Here is a 16075-nt window from a genome sequence, read left to right on the forward strand (position 1 = left end):
AGAAACATTCACCTATTCAACATTTACTGCTAATCTTTGTATCAGGTATTAGACTAGATTCAGGAAATAGAAAGATGAGGCCATTACAACTCTGGCCCATTCAGTGGGAAGGACACATCCAAAATTCAAATTGGATGTTGAGTTGGATGTTGGGTGTTGGATGCCATAGCTCGAGCAGTCCTACAGCAGTGGCAGGTTGTGGGTGGTCCCAGTTCATAGATAAAGCAACTACATTGACTACATTGATCCAAAGTCTCTGATCTTAGTTCTTACAAAGTTCATGCATTAGGAACCGAGAAATTCCAAGAACAAAACCAAGTGGGTCACCAGAAAGGAACCAGGGCATACAACTTACTAAGATTTTGAAAAAGCCTCTAACAAAAAGTTCAATAACAAAGATTATTACAGAGACTAAGGAAGATGTATTTTAGAAAAGGAATGAAGGGAAGAAATACCAGGTAATTCTTTGGTTATGTCAAGTACAGGATCCCATACTTTAAACATGACTTTCTTTACCCATATTACTTTATTTAATGTATTTTCAAAGGATATTTGTAAAAAGTCTGCTACTATCTCAGATACCAATCATGTCAAAAACCAAGCCCATGAGTTTCTCTCCCTCCTACTTTCTGCCTTAAAACCTGCTCTGCTGAGTCTTCTCCACCAATTGAGGCGATTCCACCCTTCCAGTTGATCATGCCCCAAACCCTGGACTCATCCTTGACTTGTCACTTCCCACATTCAATCTGTTACTAGGTTCTTTCAACTCTTATAAAACATCATACTCTCCTGCTACCTTTTTAGTCATCTCCCTGAGTGACTACAATATCCTCTTACCCATTCTATCCTTCCACCGACACCCTTTAGTTTGTTTTCATCTTAGCAGCCAGAGTGATCCCATTCAAAGATTTATTTTTTTTAAAGATTTTATTTATTTATTTATTCATGAGAGACACACACACACACAGAGGCAGAGACATGGCAGAGGGAGAAGCAGGCTCCATTCACGAAGCCCAATGCAGGACTCGATCCCAGGTCTCTGGGATCATGTCCTGAGCCAAAGGCAGACACTCAACCACTGAGCCTCCCAGGTGTCCCGAGTGATCCCATTCAAACACAAGTCGTGTCACTCTTCTCCTCAAATCTCTCCAATACCTCCTATCCTGCTCAGAGTAAAACCTAAGGTCTCCATTATGGCCCAGAAGGTAGCATATGGTTCGGCCTTTACCTTATGCCACTACCCCACTTTATTACTCTGCTATAGTCATTTTGATTTAGTCCATCCCAGAACTTTGCATGGGCTTGGAATGCTCTTATCTCAGATACCCACGTGGATTTCACTTCCTTGAGGTCTCTGCTCAAATAGGACATTAGAAAATCCACTTGAATTGTTTAAAATAGCACCCATGCCACTTGGCACTCCTTACCCTGCTTTGTTTGCAGCCCTTGTGCCTGGACACATTACATATTATCTCTCCTTGAAGCTAAGGAAATTTGAGAAAATAATTCCTATTTTCTAGATAATGTCCAAGTTTTTGAAACTGAAAAGGTGTGATAATAATTATAATTTAAGAAGACTAAATTTAAAAATTGTTCCCAAGATGTACTAAGAAGAAATTACTAAAAAAAAGTTCCCTAAACTTACCTTTGACCTCTAAATGTGGGATTCACCAAATTTTTGTGGCTCTTAGTTACATATCATATTAGCATGGAAAATCGAAGACTATTGGGTACCTGGGTGGGTCTGTCAGTTAAGCATCTGACTCTTGATTTCTCAGGTCATGATCTCAGGGTTGTGAGATTGAGCCCTGCAACAGGCTCCGTGCTCAGCAGGGAATCTGCTTGAGATTCTCTTTCCTTTTCCTCCTCTCTCCCGACCTGCCACATACATACTCTGTCTAAAATAAATTAATTAAAAATATATATGAAAACAGAAAATCATAGACTAAATAGTAAAATATCTTACACAATTCTTGTAATATTGCTTAATTTTTTGATTTGTTTGCTTTAAATAACAGCTTCAAATACAGACAACGATTGGTTTATGTTGTATCTATTGAGTTTTTTGTTTTTTTTTAACAAGGGAAGGTGTGAAAAGATACAGGAAAAAATGAGCAGATAGCAAATAAAAGGCCTCATTCAGTGGTTTCTGATAGAACTTTGCCATCTGCAATTTTACCAGGCAAGCTACCACTGGAAAAGGTTATGTGTGTATATAGTTACCCTGGAGAATGGGGACAAGTCAAGGGAGTATGAGTGGAACTGATACTGATCTAGAAGGGAAACTAGAAAGTATGCTGGGTATCTTCATCCCACTTGCCAAAAATGAGTTGCCAACTATTACCATGTGGCAGGTGAAACCCATACTAACTAGTCTTGGCGTACAGTATCACAACTTTAGAGACAGCCTCCAGAGATAAAATTGACTATACTTGGAAACTTTGTTGCTCACTGTGTGTAGAACAACCTTTCTCAGGGCTCTTGGGTAGAGTAGTTGGTTAAGCAGTTAAGCACTGGACTCTTGGTTTCTGCTCAGATTATGATCTCATGGTTGTGAGATCAAGCCCTGGCCTGAGCTCTGCATTCAGCATGGGGTCGGCTTGAGATTCTTTCCACTTGTGCTTGCTCACACACATGCTCTCTAAAAGAGATCACTCTTCAAAAAAAAAAAGAACCTTTCTTTTTATTCTGCAAGTTGATCTTAGTAGAATATAACACATCACTTGGAATACTAGGATTAAAATTTTCTTTTTGTTATATAGCTACCTCCAGCACAGAGTAAATAAAGCCTTAATTGGTAAGCTATTTATTGATCTTCTATTATTTTTAGTTAATTGAGAAAGAATTAAAACCATTTGTTTAGGGATCCCTGAGTGGCTCAGTGGTTTAGCGCCTGCCTTTGGCCCAGGGCGCGATCCTGAAGTCCCGGGATCGAGTCCCACATCGGGCCCCCGGCATGGAGCCTGCTTCTCCCTCCTCCTGTGGTTCTGCCTCTCTCTCTCTCTATGTCTATCATAAATAAATAAATAAACCTTAAAAAAAACCAAACAAACATTTGTTTAGAATGTATTTCAAATGTATTCATTTCTTTCTTGCCTTGGTATATCTGACATCATTTAATCTTTCTCTGGTGATTGCATATCTGCGGTGTCCCCCCTAGGTCCTGACAACAAACATCAATTCTAACTGAATATTATGTAATAGTCCACCATGAAGGAGATTAAAAAGACTACAACACACGTTCAGTCAGTCAATTGACTTTTCCAAATCATCCCCAATAAAAGCTTTCTTTCAGGGGGTGCTATAATTTATCATCTTGAAATTAAAATATAAAAAATATACTTCAATTAAACTGGAGGTCTGATTACTTGAATCCCAATTTATCCACATCTGACTTCTACTGGATCTGCTCCAGCTGAACATTCATGTGCCTGCTCTCTTTACTGTCACCTGCATCTCAGCAATCTGTTGCTATCCCAAAAGATCTTCTGGGTCCTACTCCTCACAAGACACATTTAGAATCTTAAAATTTTTTATCCTCACGTAAAACTGACAGCTTAATCTAGGAAAACAAAAGTAATTTAAAGGATGGTCGGCCAGTCTGTTTAGTCCAAGATTATACACTGATAATCTCTGACCTTTAGGTTGGACATTCATCTAAGGTTTTCAGGTTACCGTTCTGCTTTTCTTTCTGGTCTTCCTTCCGCCACTGTAAGAACCTTCATTTTTCCAAAACCCTCTCTGGTTAACACTCTATCATGATAAGAGGGAAGATATGAATTCAAACAGATCTGGGCTCAGGTGACCTTCAGAAGTTTCTTGACCTCTCTGAGTTGGAGGTTGAGGGTGGAGGTTGGCATACAGCCTCCCCCACAGGGCTGCTGGGAGATGGGAAGGTGAATGGGGAAGATACACGGGTAGACTCTGTCATAGAGCTTAGCGCACAACAGGGGTTTAACACACATTCATTCATTTTCTCTTTTGCTCTTCCACTGAGGTCCTGGACCTCCTCCAGCCACAGCACTTCCATGGTGTGGCAGTGTGTTTGGAAGTTTGGAGGAGGCAATGTGTGATCTGGAGTCAGCTGACCTGGCTGTGCCCCTAGCAGGGTGTGAATCTCAGCACATAACCTCTCAGGCTTAATTTTTCCGTCTGTAAAGAGGGACAACACTTACTTCCAGGGCTGTGAAAATTAATGAGAACACTGGGTCTACCATACGGCTCAATAAATGGTTGAAACTATTTTTTTTCTCTCTCTCTCCTTATTCCCTACACAAATGTGGGGAAACTGGGTGTCTATTTCCCCAGGGCTTTGCTCACGCAGCAGTAATAGGGAAAGTAAATGTATGTTAATTTGGTGAAAGGGGTCCTGAGGTGCAAAGTCTGGCTCAGCTGCTGGTTTCAAGAAGTCTCCAACTCGGCTACAGTCACACCTCCTGGGGACCGTCAGGTAGGCTGGGATTATTGGTATGGTTTTTAGGGTAAAACCTAGCTTTGGATGAGGTGGTAATTCTCAGTGTTTTGGGATTTAGATGACAGTTTCAGGAGACTGAATACCCTTCAAGTTACCATTGAATTAAGTAAATATGAGCTTTAAAAAAAACAAAACAAAACAAAACCCAAGCTCTCCATTATAATAATGGGAAATAAAATCATTTTTTTTTTTAAACAAAGTACAGGGAATCTCACTACTTGGGAACACAATGAAAATAATCTATTTAAAATTTCTGACATTTAGGGATCCCTGGGTGGCTCAGCGGGTAGCCTGCCTTCGGCCCAGGGCCTGATCCTGGAGACCCAGGATCAAGTCCCACGTCGGGCTCCCTGCGTGAAGCCTGCTTCTCCCTCTGCCTGTGTCTGCCTCTGTGTGTGTGTGTGTGTGTGTGTCTCATGAATAAATAAATAAAATATTTAAAAAAATAAAATAAAATAAAATAAAATTTCTGACATTTAAAAAATTGGAAATCCTAGGTAACTAGCAGATAGGATTCATTATACCATTTTTTATTTTACCATGGAAAAATAGCCATTTTTAAATGACTCAGCTGACTTTCCAGTATTAATTTGAATCTCTTTCATTTTTTATAAAGAAAACTTAGTCATATGCCACAATGCTCAAAGTCCTTGCTAGCCCTATAAAATCTCTATTGATCTTCCTGCTAGCTTGAAAGCTTTATTCCATTAGTGTCATACGTGAGAGTGTTAAAAGACAAGAGGAAGGATACAGAGAGGCACCCTTGTGGTCTGAGGCTGTCTCTTTCTAAACCACTCTGAAACAAAATACAGAGATGCCAGACATTTGCAACTCCAGTAAGTGCCACAAACGCACCTCTAAAATCCATATCCTATACAATTCATTGCATTCCTTCCAATGTCTTCCCATAAAGGGCATGCATGGGTTCTTGCTGCTTTGTTTCTATTTTTGGCTCTATGGGTCTGGTTGAAGAGTCTCTCAACTGATCAAAATAATTGGCTCAACAAATGTTTAATTTAGTAAAAAAGCTTACTCTAATTAGACATTTAGGATGACGAACTTAGGAACCATGCTGAGTTTAAATCTCACTGAATGATGTGGTCTTGATATATACAAAGATAATGTATTTCTGTTACTTTTGTTTTTAAGATTTTACTTATTTATTCAAGAGAAACACACAGAGAGAGGCAGAGACACAGACACAGGTAGAGGGAGAAGCAGGTCCCTGTGGTGAGCCCATTGTGGAACTTGATCCCAGGACCTAGGGATCATGTCCTGAGCCAAAGGCAGATGCTCAACTACCACGCCACCCAGGGGCCCGTTACATTATTTTTTTTAAAGATTTATTTTAGAGAGAGAAAGCGAGCATGCATGCACTCATGAGGAAAGGGAGGGATAAAGGAAGGGAGACAATCTCAAGCAGACTTGGTGCTAAGTGCAACACGGAGTGTGACCTCATGACCGTTGAGATCATGACCTGAGCTGAAATTAAGAGCTGGGGGCCAAACCGACTGAGCCACTCAGGTACTTTTTTTGGTCACTATTTTTAACAGAGGTTAGCCATCAGGCCCAGCTCTGTATGAGTTCTGCTTTGCTATATTGTTTAGCTGGACGTCGGGGGGGCACGTGTCTTAGGGTTCACAAACAGCTTTGGGAGAGTCAACTGGAAGACAGAAGTAGAGGTTGAACCAGAGGTAACTGCCATTTTTTTAGTAAGAAATGGTTGAATACTGCAACTTCATTGCTCTCAACCTATTAGTTTCAGTTTACGTGTGCAGAAAAGACTTAACAGCAGGCATCAGAGAGCTCGCCTTACAAAGGCCTGGTTTTGCTCCAGTAAATCTTAGCCACGAGCCTGACTACATGCTGAGGCCTGAGTATTCCTAGTGAATCACACAGCCTGGAGTGGTCCTGACAGACCCCTTACATGCTAGACAAATCACTTATTTGAAAAATTTGGCTGCAGAACACTGTTACAGCAACTGAAGAGTGTTATTGGTTTAAAAAAACATAACAGAAAGTGGATTACAGAGTAGTTTTCAGGTAATTCAGTGTTTCATCTAAAATTTTCTACTTTATCATCCTTTTGCTTATTTACTTGATAGTTAAATTTTATTCTAACAGAGCTGCCAGGAGTATTGCAACATAGATCTCGAAGGTTTTATTTAATGTTATTTATGAAATTTGCATTAGAATAAGGTCTTATGGCAACCTTCTCTAGTGACTTTTTTGATTATTCCACATGATGGAGAGCTTCTCAGTTTAATTTCCTCATAATCATATGTGAAGTTAAAGGGATGATGCTTATGGGAGATGGCCCTAGACAAACCTGGGTTCAATTTCCTGCTTTACTTAGGTTTTCTCCCTACTGGCATTGTTCAGACAGCATCTGACTCATGGGACACTGTGCACTCAGTATTGGGAAGAAATATTCATGTGTCTCCTACCACTTTTCCTTTTCTGAATCCTTAATTCTAGGTTACTTCTTCAAACTGTGTTTTGAAACTTCTGATTCCCCCAGTAATTTCTCTAATCTCCAGAAAAGTTGTCTCCTCTTAGGGCCTAAAGCACGCTCTCTATGCCAATCATTCTCAAATGAATTTACAAGTACGTGCTCTCAAATACAGTTTGTCTCCCGCCTCTAGGAAATATATGCTCCTGTTTCTCTGTGCTCACTGGAAACTATGTCAAAAGGTGAACTAGTGTCCTCACAAAATCAGCCAACTCCCCAATGTTAGTCTCTTCGTTATGGTATCAATGGAACCCCTGCATTCCCAGGCTCAGAAATGTTAAATAATTTTAAAAATTTTTTTAAAAATATTTATTTGAGAGAGAGAGAGAGTACACAAGCAGAGGGAGGGAGAAAAAATCTCAAGTAGGCTCCGCAGTCATGACCCTGGGATCATGACCCGAGTTGAAATCAAAAGTTGAACACCCCCCAAAAAACAAACAAGCAAACAAACAAAAAAACAAAACAAAACAAAACAAAAAAACCCACAAAAGTGGAACACCCAGCTGTCTGTGCCACCCAGGTGCCCCTAAATAATTTTTCCAACAAACATTTGTAGATGCTCTCAGGAGCCAGCCACTGTGCTGTGCACTAACACAAAGATCAAAGGACACAAGACCTACTTGCAAGATGCTTATTAACTTTCAGAGGAGACAATATGAAAATGCACGAAATGGATCAATGGATCAGTTTGGTTTTTAGAAATCAATGAAATGAAAATGCATGAAATGGTAGCAATGGATCAGTTTGGTTTTTAGAAATAAATATACCATTGGGGATTAAAAACCAAATAAATGATGCAGATAGCATTAGAGAAATTCAGAGGTGGGAGAAGGCACTGAGGGAATAGGAGTGATACAAAACCACTGGATAAAGATTTTGAAGAATGGAGAGAATCTCTCTAAGTGAAGAGTAAAGCAGAGGGTATTTCTCGCTGGGGGATGCCATAAGCAAAACTACTTAGGCAATTAAAAAAAAAAAAGAAAAAGGATAATCAGGGCACTATCTAGTCGAAACAGCAGTCTTAAAAATGTAGGCAGCTGACAATAAGACAAATAGGCCCATGTCCACGCCTCCTTGAATTCCAACAGTTTGGACTTTGCTCTGAAGGCAATGCAAGTCACCGAAAAGTGTATCATGTGGAACTTCTGGTGGAGAGCTATTACAGCTTCATCAGATTCTGGGTAAACAGAAAGTGAAGCCTATCCCAAGCCTGCTGGAAGTGTATAAAAAGCGCTTACAAAAAAAAAAAAAAAAAAAAGTGCTTACCATCTTAACGAAAACAATAAAAGGAAACCAGATTAAAAACAGACATCTTAAGCATTCTGCTTTCTGTATAATTTAATAATTATTCAGATCTTCCCATTTTCCCTTAACAGGTACCAAGAGATAAGTTAGCTGACCATGAAGGGAAAACAGTGAGTCCAGTGACAGAACTGGAAAAGTTGTCAGTGTGGCCATCCAAGAAGCAGCCCAGGGCAGCGAGGTGGCACCATACAGGGAATCTCCCTAAGCCCTCAGTATCTCCTCTGCTTCAGGCCTGCAAATAAGGGGACCCCGGCTGCCATCCCCAATGAGCAAGGTAGGATGGGGATGGGTAGGATGGGTAGATGGGTAGTGGGTAGGATGAGGAAGTACAGAATGGAGGAAATGTGCCTGGTTAGGAAACAAGTAGGGTATTCTGAAGGTCATTTTGCAGAAAGGTCAAGGAAATAAAATACAGGCACAGGCTCACTGGTGTCTTTAATTGTTCACAGATCACCAGAGGACAGGGAAGCAGCCACTACACTACACAAATTTATAGGCATTGTGCCATGGCAATTTCTTTAACTACAAATGCTGAAGAACAGGGTGGACTCTAATTTGCTCTGCTACAACATAATAAATCCACTTTGTGGTATAATATAAAATCTAGCCACATTTAATCTGACATAGCCGTAAATACAATGAACCATTTACTCAACAATCTATTGCTCATTTCTTGCTGCAAAAACAAATGCAATTAAGAATATTTGATCATGCATTGGAGTCTCCCATTTCATCCTTATTCATTCTGACAGAAACAACTGAATTTTTACTTTTTCTTTGTATTTCATGCTCTCCAAATAGAACAGAAAGTTATGATTTGGTGGCTACAACAGATTGCACTCAAGGCTTAGAAGACCACGTGGAGATTTTTAAGTTTAGGGGGAACTTATTCAGTAACAATGAACAGTGACTGGAAGTCACTGATTACTTCATTTCTGCATAATGAAAAAAATGAAAAATTTGTGACCATGATAGAAAGGGACAGTCAACCAAAAGACAAAGAAATTTGTCCAATCCTGAGATAATACAAATCCAACACAAAGGCACTGGTTTTATCAATACAATCCAGCATTGTGTATAGTTATGTGATACATGGGAACAGAACGCACCAGAAACATTACTTCTTATCTTTAACTATAATGAAAAGGCATGAAGAATGGGAGAGACACACAGTTATTTATTAATAGCTAACAGTTCATGAACTTAAAAAGAAAGTTGAGGCAGTTGTGCTGAAACGTTTGTGAAAATATTGACATAACCATAACTTTTTACAAAAAAATCCATTTTTTGTTAAACTACATATGATAGGAGCAGCATAAATATTACATAAGTAACAGCAAAAGATAATTCTGTCAAAATAAGTTACCAGAATTTTTTAAGGGATAAGGAGTGGGCTACTTTTTTGCCTCTAAAGAGCTCTCATCACAGCCACTGTGTTTTGAGCTTAAAGAACCATAGATGTTTTCCAATTAAATGGAGCTTGAGGCATTTTGTCTTTGACACTTGGTCAGGTGCAGTTCTGTGATAATGCTCTATTTGACCAGAGCAACAACCCAAGGGCAAAGACCGTGATTTTCATCCTCAGGATCTCCATCTTTATTTAGCGTCTAGCTCACTATCTGGCACATACGTGACACTGAATAAATGCTTGAAGAACGGAATGAAGGACGGCTGGAGGGTGGGTGGTGTACTCTGAGCAAAGTGTGGCAAAAGCCCAGAAAGAAAAAGTATTCATAACAAGTTAAAAGAAAAAGTGTACATTTGCTCATTTTTTGATGGCTGCTAAGATTGTAGAGAAAACGTGACCAAAAGAATTGTCAGATTACACTCGTGTTTACTCCATGTCAGGAAAACAACAGAAAATAACATAATTCTAGGAGAGTTTTGACATCAAAAGTCAAACGGTTTTTTGTAGTCATATAATAGAAAGGTCTGCCCAGTATCACTTATAGTGACTATCACAGGAATTAGAGTGACATACTTCAAATACAACAGAATATTGCCTATACTGCATGGGAAGAAACATGAAAACATTACAGCCTTTGCTGGAAATATCAGAAAGGCTACAAAACAAGCATTTCGGCTTTGAGAGATTGGTAAACCCCATCATTCTCCCAAAGCAATTTAATAGATTTGTTTTGATAATCTGTTAAAAAGACAAACATACATTTTAGCTGAAATGAAGAAAACCATATTTTAGAAAAGCATGTGTCCCATATATTTTTTGTGTATAAGTGATTGGGAATCACTCTCAAGCAACTACCTGATTCATGGTACAAACTCCTTCTGACAGGAGCAAACATTACATACTTTAAATCCAACCCAAAATGCTTTGATCTAAAAACAAATAAACAAAACAAACAAAAACCTTCCTTTAGCCAGATGGCAACATTATAAATAGAACAGAAAAGGCTGTATCTTCCACCTGCATTAATATAAACCAGATTAAAGGCAAGCCTCTTGATCCCCGTGGGTGATATACCTTCTTGACGATTTATCACCAGCCACAATGCTAGTAGCTACTACACAAATGAGCTTTGCTCTGTAATATGAGTATAATGTTTATGACTAAGCAAAGATCAGGGCAAAGTACAGATAGGAGGGGGAAAGCCTAACCATATTAAAAGTTTTCCATGTACAATGAGAAATGGTAAATTATGGAGACTGCAGCTAATTTTCTAAGTTTGGACAGCTGGATAGGGAGCTTATCAAATTAGACCCAATTCAATTACATTCAATATGTAATTAAAAGCCACTATTTAAATAACTGGGAGAAAAATAATTAGAACTCAACTTCACTATTCTGCTTAATTAAAGTAACCAACTGAAAGAAGGTGCTTTTACTTTTAGCAGAATATGATTTACTTTAAGAAGAAAACTAAAATTGCTAATGTCAACATTTTACAAAATGATTACTATGGGCCACAAAATAGAAAAGCTTTCATACTTAAATGAAAATAAAATGATCAAGATAGAAGATGTATAGTTCTTAAAATCCCAAATAAACAATAGAGTCAGTTTTAAATATCAGTTTTGCAAAAAGAAATGAGTGTGATCTTAAGTTTTTATTTAAAATCAATTTGCCGGGCAGCCCCGGTGGCTCAGCGGTTTAGTGCCACCTTCATCCTGGGATGTGACCCTGGAGACCCGGGATGGAGTCCCACGTCAGGCTCTCTGCATGGAGCCTGCTTCTCCCTCTGCCTGCATCTCTGCCTCTCTCTCTCTCTGTGTCTCTCATGAATAAATAAAATAAAATCTTTTAAAAATAATAATAAAATAAAATCAATTTGCCGACGTAATAGTATAACACCCAGTGGTCATCCCATCAAGTGACCTCCTTAGTGCCTGTCACCCAGTTACCCCAACCTCCACCCACCTCCCCTTAAATGAGTGTAATTTTAATCCTATGAATATTAAGCAACTGAATGGGTTTAATTTGTGGGAATAAACCACACATACAAGGCTGCAGAATATCAATAATTGACTCTTCCTCCTCTGTATAACATAATAGTAAAATAAACTTTCTTATGCAAACTCAGAAAAATGCAATAGGAATGAGTAGTTAAAAAAAAAAAGGAATGAGTAGTAAATAATGGAAAGTTAAGGTTATTCCGATTCATTTTGGGTAACAAGTGAACATTTCACCTCAAGGTTGTTTAAAATTAGGGGCCATCCCTGTCTCACCATAGTGTCCTTGCTGCAGTCACTTGTACATCTGTGTCCTTGCTTTTTCCCTCTCGTTGGATCACTAAGTTTCACTATCTCTTCAACTGTTTAAATCCAAATCCATCCATCCATCCCTTTCTTCTTTCTTTCTCTTTCTCTCTTCCTTTCTCTCTTTCTCTCTCTTTCTTTCTCTTTCTCTCTCTTTCTTTCTCTCTTTCTCTCTCTCTCTTTCTTTCTTCTTTCTCTTTCTTTCTTTTCTTTCTTTCTTTCTTTCTTTCTTTCTTTCTTTCTTTCTTTCTTTCTTTCTTTCTTTCTTTCTTTCTTTCTTTCTTCTAATAGCTATTATTTTTTACAAAAGTTTCAGGTTCACACCAAGTTGAGTGGAGTTGAGAGGAATTCCCAAGTGTCCCCTGCCTCCACATACGCACACCCTCACCCACTATCAATATCCTGTGCGAGACTGGTACATTTGTTTCAATCAATGAACCTACACTGGCAATACCATTATTGCCCAAAGTCCTCAGTTCACAACATATCATTATCACCCAAAGTCCATAGTTTACAGAGCTCACTCTAAATCTTGTTTTGGGATTTGACAAATGTAGAATGCCATGCATCTGCCATTATAGCAGTGTAGAGCATCTGATCCATTTGTCATAGCCCCCGCTCAGGTCTCTTTCTCGTGAAATCTTTTCAAGCTATTCCAACACTTTTCCTTCTCTGGCTTCTACTACGCTCCCAAGTTTGCCCCACACTGCTTGGCATTTGATTTCATTACATCTTATGTTGTTTTTAGAATGTATGTTTCCAAAAGTTCCAAATACTGCTCACCTTACAAGAAGCAAAGCAAAACAAAACAAACAAACAAAACCAAAAAAGTGCTTTATAGTAAAACAAAATAAAAACATAATTGGGGAGGTGCTTGCTGTAGCATCTCCCTCTTGGAAATCTATACTGCCAATTTGCATAGGCAAATTGTGTTGTTCCATGCTTGTTACCTAATAAATGTCCATATGACACTTCTTTTCTAACAGAACCCTGATTGGCCACAAGGCACAGCTCTGGCCAAGAAGTTGAACACTGCAATTGTTTGGTGGGGTTTGGGGGAATGCTCATTAAAGGGGAAGCAGACTTGGGTGGCATGGCTCCTCATTCTTCCTTTTTCTCCTGTCTTGAAGGTGGGTATGATGTTCAAGGTAGAGCATCTGCCTTATAACCCAGGAAGCTATCGTGAGGAAAAAGCTAAGGCAGAAATGGACACCTGGCCCCGAAGTCTCTGAATTGCTGACTGTTTACTTCCATATTTCCCGTAGGCAAGACAAAAGATGACTCTTTGTTTGTTTAAACCATCGTTTGTTTTTTTTATTCAGCACTCACAATTGCAAGCCATCTCTAAACTGACAGAGTGCATACTTCCTTTATACACCTTTCATTTGGTACATCATGAATCTTATGTACTCTAATTTCTTCCAGAAGTCAAAAAGCATAACAGGTACTGGCTCATCATATTAAAGCAGATCAGCATTTAGTTTTGAAAGCAGCAGCAGGAAGAGCAAAGTCAGGAGGGAAAAAAAAAACAACAAAACAAAATGTAAAAGATGCCAGATCAGAGACGCCTGGGTGGCTCAGCAGTTGAGTCTGCCTTTGGCTCAGGGCGTGATCCTGGGGTCCTGGGATGGAGTCCCTCATCGGGCTCCCCCTGCCTGTGTTTCTGCCTCTCTCTGTGTGTCTCTCATGAATAAATAAATAAAATCTTAAAAAAAAAAAAAAGATGCCAGATCAGTGTTTTAACAACATAATTTGTGATAGAAATCAGCTCCAAACAATCTAGAAGCCAGTGGATTTCTGAAAAGAATACAAAAGGTTCCCACAGCAAGTCTGATCATTGAGAACAACTCCTGCTAGCATCCTAAGGCCCTGTTTACAACTGCTTACTCATTGCAATGGACTCGCAGACTGGTTACAGTGGGACTAATTCTCTTTTCTGTCAACTAGTCTGTAAATGTATCATCCCAATAGATATTAATTTCACACTTGCTTATAAAAATTTCAATGAATTTAGCTTACTTTTATTAAAAAAACACACACACAAAAACCACACACACGTCTATTGGGGTGCCTGGGTGGCTCAGTCAGTTAAGCATCTGGCTCTTGATTTCAGCTCAGGTCATGATCTCAGAGTCATGGGATTAAGCCCTGAATTAGGCTCTGCTCAGAGTCTGCTTGTCCCTTTTCCTCTGCTCTCTCAAAGAAATAAAATAAAAGTCCTTAATAAAAAAAGATCTATTAGCTTTTCTATACTATAGAAAGACTATGAAGACAAAAATTGCAAGACCTATAATTAAACCACCCCTCCTTTTAAAAAAAAATCTTAAAAAAGAAATGTCTATCATGCGGTTAGGAAATTCAGATGGTATAAAAAGCTGTAAAATAAATAAATAAATAAAAGCCCCTTCCCTCCCTCTTTACTTTCTGGAAAAAAAGTTTCTGTGTTAATATACATTTGCCTTCTATTTATTCAAAGCATCATGCTACTTTACTCTTTGGTCCCCTCTTTTTCTCATTTGATTTTACTTCTCTCACTTTTCTGGGTCTTTGTTAACTGTACTGCATCTCACCATTTCCAATATATGCCCACAGTCATCGGTATCCTTGTCTCACCCTCTCTGTAACCTCTAATTCTCTGCATCTTCATCAATGTGTGAAATTATGGCCCTGACCGCGTGCTATTAACTTTCCTGTATTAACACCAGCACCTGCTCCTTCGCCCCTGGAGGTGGTGTATTAATCTCCTGCAGTTTAAGCTTCTTTGCTTCCGCCAGTCTGGACACCACTGAGAAGGCAGCCACTTCCAAGGAAGAGGACTACCAAGCCGAATCGAACCGAACCAAACCAAACCAAACTAAAACCACCTCCAAGGCAGCTTGACTTTTCTGGGAGAAGCAGGAATGCGGTCTGCAGGCAGCCACTATGTTAGGACTAATCAGAAACTTAAAAAATAGGTTTTGCTTTACGTGGATACATTTACCACTTCTCTCCTAGTTTTGCAAACCAAACCTGTATGGGTTCAAGTGGTGGCTTCTGCTAGGTCTGGAAAGGAGACATTATGGGCTGGGTTGGAACTGAATTGCTTCCCTGGCACCTGCTCTGCATAGGAAATGGAGCAGTGCAGCAAAAGCCTAGAACGCTGCCTGGCCACCCAGGGCCCCCTTCAAAGCCAGAATAACTGACTTTCAGGACAGGGAGTGTCAAGAGGAGCATTCCGCACTCCCTCTAGATATCAGTCAGTCGGGTCAGACTGGGGAGGAAGGCTGATGACACCTGCGTGGAGGACAGTGCTCACTCCCACCCCGGGGGCTCCACACAGATGCTGTGTTAGGCCTCACACCACCACTGACTTTCTGCAATACACTGTTTGCACTCTGAAGATGCATTTAATCTATTAAATAATTAAGACTATCATCTGGAGTGCAAAGAAATGTTATTAAGCCAGAAATCTGGTTTGCTGAGAGTAACCAGACACTCAGGCGAGGAATAGGGACTTAGATGACAAAGCATTTCTTCAGTCCTCTGCAGGAAAGAAAAGGCGAGATTTAAAGCATCTTTGTTCTGCTCACCTTTTTATTATCTTTTCACTGGATATGGCAACTTATTTTTGGATTTCTTCAATTTGCCATACTCAAAATTTACCCACGCAGAGGATCTTAAATTTTGGAACCTATCAAATATCTAAATGTAGTAACTAATGAAAACAAAACCAACGAAAGGAAAGGATGCCAATCCAAAAGACAAGGAGAAGTCTTCACAGAGTTTTGCAACCCTCAAAATCACAAAGACGGCTGTGTGGCAGGTGTCACAACCTGGCACACGATCAGGCCAGACGGAAAGGCTCTTTACACAGCAGAGCGCTAATGACTATTCAGTTTATAGACTGCAACTGATATGCTTATTTTCCAGTATGTATATTCATTTCAGGTATGCTCCATCCATATCAAACAAGAGAATCCAATTACAAATTCTAAATCTGCCTAAGCTATAGTTCCTTTGGGGTCATCGGGAGCAAAGCCAAAACTAAGCTGATATACTGACACCTTTCTTCTAAGTGCCTTTGGAATGCA

At 39.4% G+C, this 16075-nt stretch overlaps 1 protein-coding gene across 14 annotated transcripts in view; it reads right to left on the reverse strand.

The window, feature by feature from the left end:
- The window catches only part of MAP7 (microtubule associated protein 7), a 173333-nt gene that overhangs the window by 59666 nt on the left and 97592 nt on the right, over positions 1 to 16075 (reverse strand). The window lies entirely within an intron of this gene.

The sequence above is a fragment of the Canis lupus genome, chromosome 1, assembly GCF_048164855.1.
Source record: "Canis lupus baileyi chromosome 1, mCanLup2.hap1, whole genome shotgun sequence".
NCBI lineage: Eukaryota > Metazoa > Chordata > Mammalia > Carnivora > Canidae > Canis > Canis lupus.